The sequence below is a fragment of the Oryctolagus cuniculus genome, chromosome 3, assembly GCF_051225735.1.
Source record: "Oryctolagus cuniculus isolate XC-2025 breed Fujian yellow rabbit chromosome 3, ASM5122573v1, whole genome shotgun sequence".
Classification (NCBI taxonomy): Eukaryota; Metazoa; Chordata; class Mammalia; order Lagomorpha; family Leporidae; genus Oryctolagus; species Oryctolagus cuniculus.
The window spans coordinates 8084299-8093893 of NC_142869.1; the positions used below are offsets into that span (position 1 = coordinate 8084299).

Sequence of the window (9595 nt, forward strand, 5' to 3'; positions counted from 1 at the left end):
GACCATAATATTCTTAGATGTTTACTTCAATGTTCCAGCAGGCAGCTCTAAAAGGACAAAGGAATCTTTCAAAGCAGTGGCTGGAATGCAAACATTCACTGAAAGCCAAATCTGTACACATTAATCTTTTTACACACATGCACACATATACACGATGCATGTATATACAAAATTAAAAGTCAATAAAAAAGATAAAATTATACCACCATTTTCTCAACATGTAAAGATTAATGACTGTCAACACGATTATTAATGACTGCTAACACCATGAAAAGAGGTACAATTAGACTTTAGCTGTACTGCCAGCCCTGTTCCTCAAAAACAACACCTGAACCTAAATGTGATCTAGCTTTAGGATCCAACTATCAATTTATAGGAAATAGGTTCAAACAATACACTGAACTACACAGAGATACAATCAGCAAAATGCACAGTATGGGAAATTAAACAGACTTCTTCACCAAATGAACTGCAAGATGGGAAAATGGAAGAAAAACACAAGGTCAGAGAATCTGCAGATTAAAAAGAAAACACACTAAATCTTCACTATCAGTTCATCAAGCTTTTTTTCCCATTATTTTAGATAACTCTGACATTCCCTAAAATTTTTTTTAATATTTATTTATTTATTTGAGAGGCAGTTACAGATAGAGAGAGGGAAAGACAGAGAGAAAGGCCTTCCATCCACTGATTCACTCCTCAAATGGCTACAAGGGTCAGAGATGGGCTGATCCAAAGCCAGGAGATAGGAGCTTCTCTGGGTCTCCTATGTGGATGCAGGGGCCCAAGCACTTGGGCCATCCTCTACTGTCTTTCCAGGCCGTTGGCAGACAGCTGGATCAGAAGAGCAGCAGCCGGGACACAAACTGGCATTCACATGGGATGTCATCACCTAGGTGGAGCCTTAACTTACCATGTCACAGCGCTGGCCCCAATTTCCTAAATTTTAACCCTTCTATATAAACACTGGCCTCTTAGATAACATCAGAAAATAATTTCTCTAAAATGTTTAGATATTTTAGATCAGCATTTATAATAAAAGTTAAATGATTAATCCTTGATTAAGAAGAACGGTTCATTTCCTGTTAACAAGTCTCCATGAACATATTTAGAAAAATAAAAATCTAGAAATGGTCAAGACACTGAAAAAATAGATTTTACGGGGCCAGGGAAGGTAAATAGAAAGGAAATCAATATTTGGGAAATAATTTTATAAGCAAATAATGTGTTACTTATGACCTAGCTTTCTCACATATACTTTGACATGCTGAATTTAAAAGTATATTTACTCAGATAATTATAAACCTGCTAGCCACATGTGTGAGAATTCCAGCAACTTTTCTTGTTTTCCTTTAGCTTTTGGATGTGTATAAAGTTCATAATAGTATCAAGAAAAAAAATTCATTACGGGTAAGGAAAGGAGAGGAGATACTTGTTCGAATTTTGTGTGTATCATAATGCAGGACATAAAAAATTTCATTTTCAAGAAAATAACTGAGAAAGAAAATAACTTACCATCCCAAATATACATCTGTTCCACACAGCTCCATATCCTAAATTATTGCTATTTATAAGTTTTTACTTTATTAGAATTTCCTATGTACTACAAATAAAGTACTAGCACATGGCAAAAAATTATAAAAAACCAAAACCACGTAGATCATGCCATAAACAAATTTACAAATTTAGTACTACCATATCAGTTTCTTGGACTCTGGAAAACTAAAAATTTAACATCCTTTTGAGCAAGCTTTTGGTACATTTCCAAGAAGATTAATTCCTTTCCAGTGTTGCTGAAATGAGGGAGAAATCTCAAGGAGGTCAGAAAAAAGTAGATTCGTAGGCTTCATATAAAAAAGTTTGGCATTTGGCGGAGCGATTAAGTCACTGTGTGGGAAGCCTGCTACCAACTGCAAACGATGTCAGAGTGCCTGGTTCATGTCCTGGCTCCTCAGCTTCTAATCCAGCTCCCAGATAATACGTGCATTCCGGGAGGAAGCAGGTGACAGTTCAAGTACTTTTGGGTCCCAGCCACTGGGAGACCTGGATGAAGTTCCAGGATACTGGCTTCAACCTGGCCCAGGCATGGCTATTAGAGGCATCTGGGGAATGAACCAATGGATGGAAGATCTTCTTTCAAATAAAAATTAATTTTTTTTAATTGTTAGCTAACCATAACAAAAAGCAAAGCTCTTAAAAAATCAGAGATCACATTCGGAACTCACACAAATCTAAACTAATCAAAAAGTTGGGGGCGAGCATTAGCCTAGCAGTTCAGACACCTACACTCCACAGTGGAGTACCTGGAATTGATACCCAGCTCCAGTTCAGGACTCCGGCTTCCTGCTAATGCAGAATCTGGGGACACTGGCGATGGCTTCAGTAGTTGTGCTCCTGCCATCTACAGGGGAGAACTACATAGAGTTTCCAGCTCCCAGCTGTGGCCCCAGCCCAATACTGGCTGTTGAGGGTATTTGGGAATGAACCAATGAATGGGAGCTCTCCAATAACAGAAAAAAAGGGGCTGGTGCTGGTTCAAGTCCTGGCTGCTCCACTTTTTATCCAGCTCCCTGCTAATGTGCCTGGGAAAGCAGCAGATGGCCCTAGTGCTTGGGCCTCTGTACCCACATGGCTGATCGGGAAGAAGCTCCTGGCTTTTGGCTTCAGCCTGTCCCAGCCCTGGTTGTAGTGGCTATACGGGGAGTGAACGAGCAGATGAAGATCTCTCCCTCTCTTCTCAGCCCTGGCCTGAAGTGCCGGCATCCCATATGGGTGTGGTTTCTAGTCCCAGCTGCTCCTCTTCTGATTCAGCTCTCTGCTATGGCCTGGGAAAGCAGTCCCTGGGCCCCTTCAACCACGTTGGGGACCCAGAGGAAGCTCCTGGCTCCTGGCTCCTGGCTTCAGATCGGCACAGCTCAGCCATTGCGGCCATCTGGGGAGTGAACAAGTGGATGCAAGACCTCTCTCTGTCTCTACTTCTCACTGTAACTCCGTCTCAAATAAAGTTGCCTAGATCAATGTTTACACAACTCCGGAATCTAATAAAAATTACATCAGGAGTCAGTGTCATGGCACACTGATGCCACCCGTGATGCTGGCATCTCATACTGGAGCACTGGTTCATGTCCTAGCTGCTCTGCTTCTGATCCAGCTCCCTGCTAACACACCTAGGAAAGGCAGCAGATGACAGCCCACATGCTTGGTCCCTGCCATCCATGTCAGAGACCTGGATGGAGTTCCTGGCTCCTGGCTTTGGCCTGGCCCAGCCCTGGCTGTTGTGGCCACTTGGCTAGTTAATCAGTGTATGGATGAGCTCTCTTACTCTCTCTGTTACTATTTCAAACAAATAAGTAAGTAAATCTTAAAAACAAAAAGAACAAGTGAGGAAAAGTTTAATGGGCCGGCGCCGTGGCTCAATAGGCTAATCCTCCACCTTGCGGCGCCGGCACACCGGGTTCTAGTCCCGGTCGGGGTGCCGGATTCTGTCCCGGTTGCCTCTCTTCCAGGCCAGCTCTCTGCTATGGCCAGGGAGTGCAGTGGAGGATGGCCCAGGTGCTTGGGCCCTGCACCCCATGGGAGACCAGGAAAAGCACCTGGATCCTGGCTCCTGCCATCGGATCAGCGCGGTGCGCCGGCTGCAGCGGCGGCCATTGGAGGGTGAACCAACGGCAAAGGAAGACCTTTCTCTCTCTGTCTCTCTCTCTCACTGTCCACTCTGCCTATCAAAAAAAAAAAAAAAAAAGTTTAATGAAAAAGCTTCTGGCCGGCACCGTGGCTCACTAGGCTAATCTTCTGCCTGTGGCACTGGCACCCAGGGTTCTAGTCCCGGTCGGGGCACTGGATTCTGTCCCAAGTGATTGGGCCCTGCACCTGCATGGGAGACCAGGAGGAAGCACCTGGCTCCTGGCTTCGGATCGGCGCTGCGTGCCAGCTGTAGTGGCCATTTGGGGGAGTGAACCAAAGGAAGGAAGACCTTTCTCTCTGTCTCTGTCTCTCACTAACTCTGCCTGTCAAAAAAAAAAAAAAAAAAAAAAAAAAAAAGGCTTCTGTATTATGCTAAGAGAGTACTGCGGCATTTAAGTGGTCTACCTATGATCGATCACCCTCTCCCCAGACTGGCAGCAGCTTCCTGGTATACACTGCTAATGCCAGAGGAAGCAACACTGACAGAATTGTGGCTGTTTCAACTTCCAGTACAATGGCTTTCCTTTGTTTCCCTGACTCAGTGTTTGTTTTTTAAAGATTTATTTATTTATTTGAAAGGCAGAGTTACAGAGAGGGAGAGGCACTTTCCAAATGGCTCAATAGCCAGGGCTGGGTCAGGCTGAAGACAGGAGCCTGGAACTCCATCCAGGTCACCCATGTGGGAACAGGGGCCTAAGGACTTGGGCTATCCTCTACTGGACTGGAAGTAGAGCAGCAGGAACTCCAACTGCTGCCCATATGGGATGCTGACTTCACAGGTGGCAGCTTAACCCACTGTGCCACAGTGCCAGCCCTGTAATAAGGACTTTTAAAAGCTGCTATGTATACCACAATCAGGAATAACATATACATGGCCAGGGTTGGACACCTACTCAGAAAAGGCCTGAGAAACCCTAAACTTTTACCTGAGGCTCTGCACAAGCAGGAGGTGAAGGCTAAGGCAGAGTGGTAAAATACCTGGCTCAGTTTAAAGGAACGTGCTAGCACAGAACCAATCTGCAGAGACTGGGAAAGTATTTTTTCTTTTCTTTCTTCTTGTTTCTTTTCTTGGCACAGTGTGTTTAAGGAAACTGTCAAAACACTAGCTAATCACTTTGCTAACAAAACACAGACTGCAGTGGCCATATTTGACAAAGGATACAGACTTCATAAAAATACTTTCAAAAAGTTACTGAACAAACAACAATGCAAAACAAGCAGCAAGAATAAATTCCAGGAAGAAGGAAGAATCTGGTATTCTGAGTTGTCACATCAAAATATTCAAACTGTTCAGTTTCCACCAAAAGTTATAAGGCATGTAAAGAGGAAGGTACAGGCCATTCAAGGGGGAAAAAGAATGAAATCATTCCTGAGGAAGCCCAGGAATTGGACTTAAATTAACTATCTTAAAAACACTCAAAGAGCTAAAAGAAAGGGGCTGCCCCATGGTGCAACAGGGCTGTCACCTGTGACACTGCCAGCATCCAATACTGGTGTGCTGGTGTGAGTCCTGGCTACTCCCCTTCTAAACCATCTTTGTGCTGATGTGCTGGGGAAGGCAGCAGATGATGGTCGGGGTGCTTGGGACCCTGCCACCCAAGAGGGAGACCCAGGAGGAGGGCTTAGCCCTGGCTGTTGTGGCCATTTAGGGAGTAAATCAGGGGATGGAAGATCAATCTCTTTCACTCTGCCTTTTAAATAAATGAATGAATCTATAAAAAGAGACAAAGAACGAGTTTGGGTATCTCTCAAGCCAAGAGAGGATCAAGTTTTATTTATTTATTTGAAAAGCAGAATTACATAGAGAGAGAAAGGAACAAAGAGATTTCCCTTCTGCTGGTTTACTCCCCAAATAGCCACATGGTTGGGGTGGGACTGGGTAGAACCCAGAAGCCAGAAACTCCATTTGGGTCTCCCACATGGGTGGCTGGGAGGGGTCTAAGTACTTGGGCCATCTTCCGCTGCCTTCCAAGGCACATTAGCAGGGAGCCAGGTCAGAAATAGGACTTGAATTGGCATATGGTATGGAATGCTGGTGATATTTGTAGCAGCAGCTTAACCCACTGCACATGCCGGCCCCAAAGATCAAGTTTTAAGAAGAAATGTTTAGTAACAGTGGCAAATACTGGGTAAAAATCACAACTAGTGTTAATTAATGTTTTCCCAAGAGTTGTTTTAGAAACCAGGTTGTGAATTAAAAAACAAAACTGGCTATTAGAGTTGGATGGTATGAAGAGGCTATGTGGATGGTAAGAAGAGAAAAAATATAGGCTATCCTTTAAAAAAGAAAAAAGAACAATAAAATATCTTATCTAGCATGATTGCAAAGGATATAATAAAGACTTGGGATTAAGAACCCAAGTGGGGGCTGGTGCTGTGGCGCAGTGTGTTAAAGCCCTTGCCTACAGAACCGGCATCCCATATGGGAACCAGGTCTAGTCCTGGCTGCTCCACTTCTGATCCAGCTCTCTGCTATGGCCTGAAGATGGCTCAAGTCCTTTGAGTCTCTGCACCCAAATGGGAGACTTGGAAGAAGCTCCTGGCTCCTGACTTTGGATAAGCTCAGCTCTGGCCATTGCTGTCAATTTGGGAGTGAACCAGTGGATGGAAGACCTCTCTCTCTGGCTCTACCTCTACCTGTAACTCTGTCTTTCAAATAATAAATAAATCTTTAAAAAAAAAAAAAAAAAAAACCCAAGTGGAAATCAGTTGTAGATGAAGAATGGTGGAAGCAGTAGTAAAGCTGCCACCTTCAGTGCCGGCATCCCATATGGGCGCTGGTTCGAGTCCTGGCTCCTCCAACTCTGATGCAGCTCCCTGCTAACGTACCTGGGAAAGCAGCAAAAATGGCCCAAATCTTTGGGCCCCTGCATGCATGCGGGAGAATCGGAAGAAGCTCCAGGCTCCTGGCTCCAGATCAGCCTAGCTCCAGCCATTTGGGGGAGTGAACAAGCAGATGGAAGACCTCTCTCTCTCTCTCTGTGCATCTGTCTCTCTGTAACTCTGCCTTTCACATAAATAAATAAATCTTTTTTGTTAAAAGAAATAAAAGAAGAATGATAACAATACCCCAAAGGAAGATAGTATGGATGGAAAGAAAGATATTTGGAGAGGTGAAGAAAGGCGATGGAGCTTCTGCCAGATCTAAGTCTTTCACTAAAATAGTAAGTCAGATGGGGCTGACACTGTGGCACAGTGGATAAAGCTGCCACCTGGGATACCGGCATCCCACATGGGTGCCAGTTCCAGTCCTGGCTGCTCTACTTCCAATCCAGCTCCCTGCTAATATGCCTGGGAATGCAGCAGCAGATGGTCCACACGCTTGGGCCCCTGCACCCATGTGGGAGACTTGGAAGAGGCTCCTGGCTTCAGACCAGCTCAGCTGCATCCATCTGGGGAGTGAAACAGCAGATGGAAGATTCTCTTTCTAACTCTGCCTTGCAAACAAATTAAATCTTTAAAAATAAATAAAATCAGTTATCTGGGACAGTGAGTAAAGGCGTCTCAGGGAACAGATTAAGTCTGGAATTGCTAGTCCTACTGTTATAGCTTTTCCACTGATCTTGCCAAAAACAATGAACAAGACATGGATGAATAAAAAGAAAGCTGAGCAATATTTGAGCTGTGTGTGAGTTCTGCTGAGGTGAGCTAGTCTTAGTTCAATTAACAGTCTGCCTGTCTGCAATCTCCATAAAATTATTAATTACGTGAGGGAAGAAAGTACTTATCTGGTTCACCACTGTATTTTGATGAGTGTAAGGCATTCAGCAAATAGCTCATATTTGAATGAATGTGGAACGGACATAATCCTCATTAACGTTAAGAATTTGTTAATGGTCATTATTTGACAGATATGACTGAGAGGTAAAAAATGTCGTTGGCTGATATTTAGGCTGTTTTGCTAAACCTACAAAGACATTAGATTGCTCTTTTAGGTTAGAATCTGTTTTAGGATAGAATCTGTTCAATAAGCTAAAAAGGTCATTGGGAGTTAAAGTCTTACCTTAGGAAAAATGCACCAATTAGATTTTTGTTTATGGTCAGACTAGAGACTGAGTCTGATTGTTAAGTTACTTTACTAAGAATTAAGTGATCTTATGTTTTTGGGAAGTGAGGGATTCTACACGAATTAAGTTTTCAGACACTTGAACCTCATTCCACCACTAATAATCATTTTAAATATATTTTTAATTTTGGATGGAAATCTTTTTTTAAAATTTGGCATATTTCCTGGCATCTAAAACATAGCTGAAAGAATATGGTTTAGCCTTTTAAAAAATATATGGAAGTCACTACTATGCTTCCATTATGGAATCACAAAACAACAAAACACTGAGGAGGGCTGAATTAGGAGAGCTACAAACCTCTACTATGAGTAGACTACATATCTATACTTTTTTTTCTTCCAACTGACCCTGTTTTCTATGGTTAAAGTGTCCACCTTTTAATTTGTTGCTCTGATTTGTAGTAAGCAGAGTAATGTGGCTTATTTCACACAAGTGTTTCCATTGTATATAATCCTGCTATTTTCAATCTGACATTGCTTGTTTTGGAGATCCGACCTACATACATAAGCACAGATGCCAAACGGTGATTCAGAACAAAGCATAAATATTACTAGTTACAAGATATTTTATATATAACACATGTACATAATTTGTTTCCATCTAGAATTCTTAGCAAGTACTTTCTCTAACATACTCTATTTTTCAGTTTGAAAAAGCAGCGCCGCGGCTCAGTAGGCTAATCCTCTGCTTTGCGGCGCCGGCACACTGGGTTCTAGTCCCAGTCAGGGCACCTTCTGTCCCGGTTGCCCCTCTTCCAGGCCAGCTCTCTGCTGTGGCCCGGGAGTGCTGTGGAGGATGGCCCAAGTGCTTGGGCCCTGCACCCCATGGGAGACCAGGAGAAGTACCTGGCTCCTGCCTTCGGATAGGCGCAGGCAAAGGAAGACCTTTCTCTCTGTCTCTCTCTCTCACTGTTCACTCTGCCTGCCAAAAAATAAATAAATAAATAAATAAAAGTTAAAAAAAAAAAGGCAGCAAAATACTAAAATCTGAAGGTCAGGAGAGCTGAAAGAAGTATTTCCCAAAAACATTCAACACAAGCTGGCTAAGGAATATAAACTTGAAACCAAAAATGGGCATGGGTGACATCACTCTGACTTACAAGCAATTAAAAATTTAAAAAATCTGAGTGCTCTATGATGATCTTTTAAAAAAGAAATCTTAAGAATGCTGAAGCTCTAATACTGCCCTAGACTTACTGTTGAAAAGAAACTTAAATAGTACAAATGTTAAGATTTATGCACCAATTTTCTGAAGGTAGAAATGTATTTCACTGCATATTATATACTTTTCCCAATGTAAAAATCTGTGAAAAAAAGCTGCCAACGAATCAGTTCCCACACTAAGGAGCCATCTGTTTAAAGACGGGCAGTGAAGCAGCTTCTGCTAAGACCCACGCACACATGCAGATCTCAGCCCTTTCTGTGCTCTGCTATACAAGGCTGCGACCAGACCAAACTCACTGGGTTGCACAGCAAAGGCATAAACCTGGGTAAGACTCTTTTTTCACTGCTAGACATTAGAACTGTGGAAACCGCTATAGGTTAATAGGGCAGAATCTTCACAAAATGAAAGCTTTAGAAATTCTAGATTATATCTTATTTTTTCTCAGATGGGAAAAACAGCCCAGGCTTAATCTCAAACAAAATTATCTTGAACTAAGAAGACAGAGTTTATTACAGTTCCCCCAAATATCAAAGAGAGCTCTTAAGACCAACTTGAATAAGGGTCATGAACTGGCTCAAAACACTTAATCAGTGGTTTTATGAATTACAGTGAATGCTGCTACTCTCTAAAAATGAATGTATCAGAGGAAATAACCTCTTTGGCATGCTTACAACTACACA

General features: G+C 42.7%; 1 protein-coding gene and 1 long non-coding RNA gene across 5 annotated transcripts in view; one reads left to right on the top strand and one right to left on the bottom strand.

Moving 5' to 3' along the window:
- PSMD1 (proteasome 26S subunit, non-ATPase 1) overlaps positions 1-9595 on the bottom strand; it is a 100654-nt gene that overhangs the window by 39050 nt on the left and 52009 nt on the right. The gene's annotated exons all lie outside the window — the stretch shown is intronic.
- On the top strand, positions 9129-9589 carry LOC138848916 (uncharacterized). Its single transcript, XR_011387063.2, has 2 exons — positions 9129-9240; positions 9525-9589. It is a non-coding gene; the product is annotated as an uncharacterized LOC138848916 (long non-coding RNA).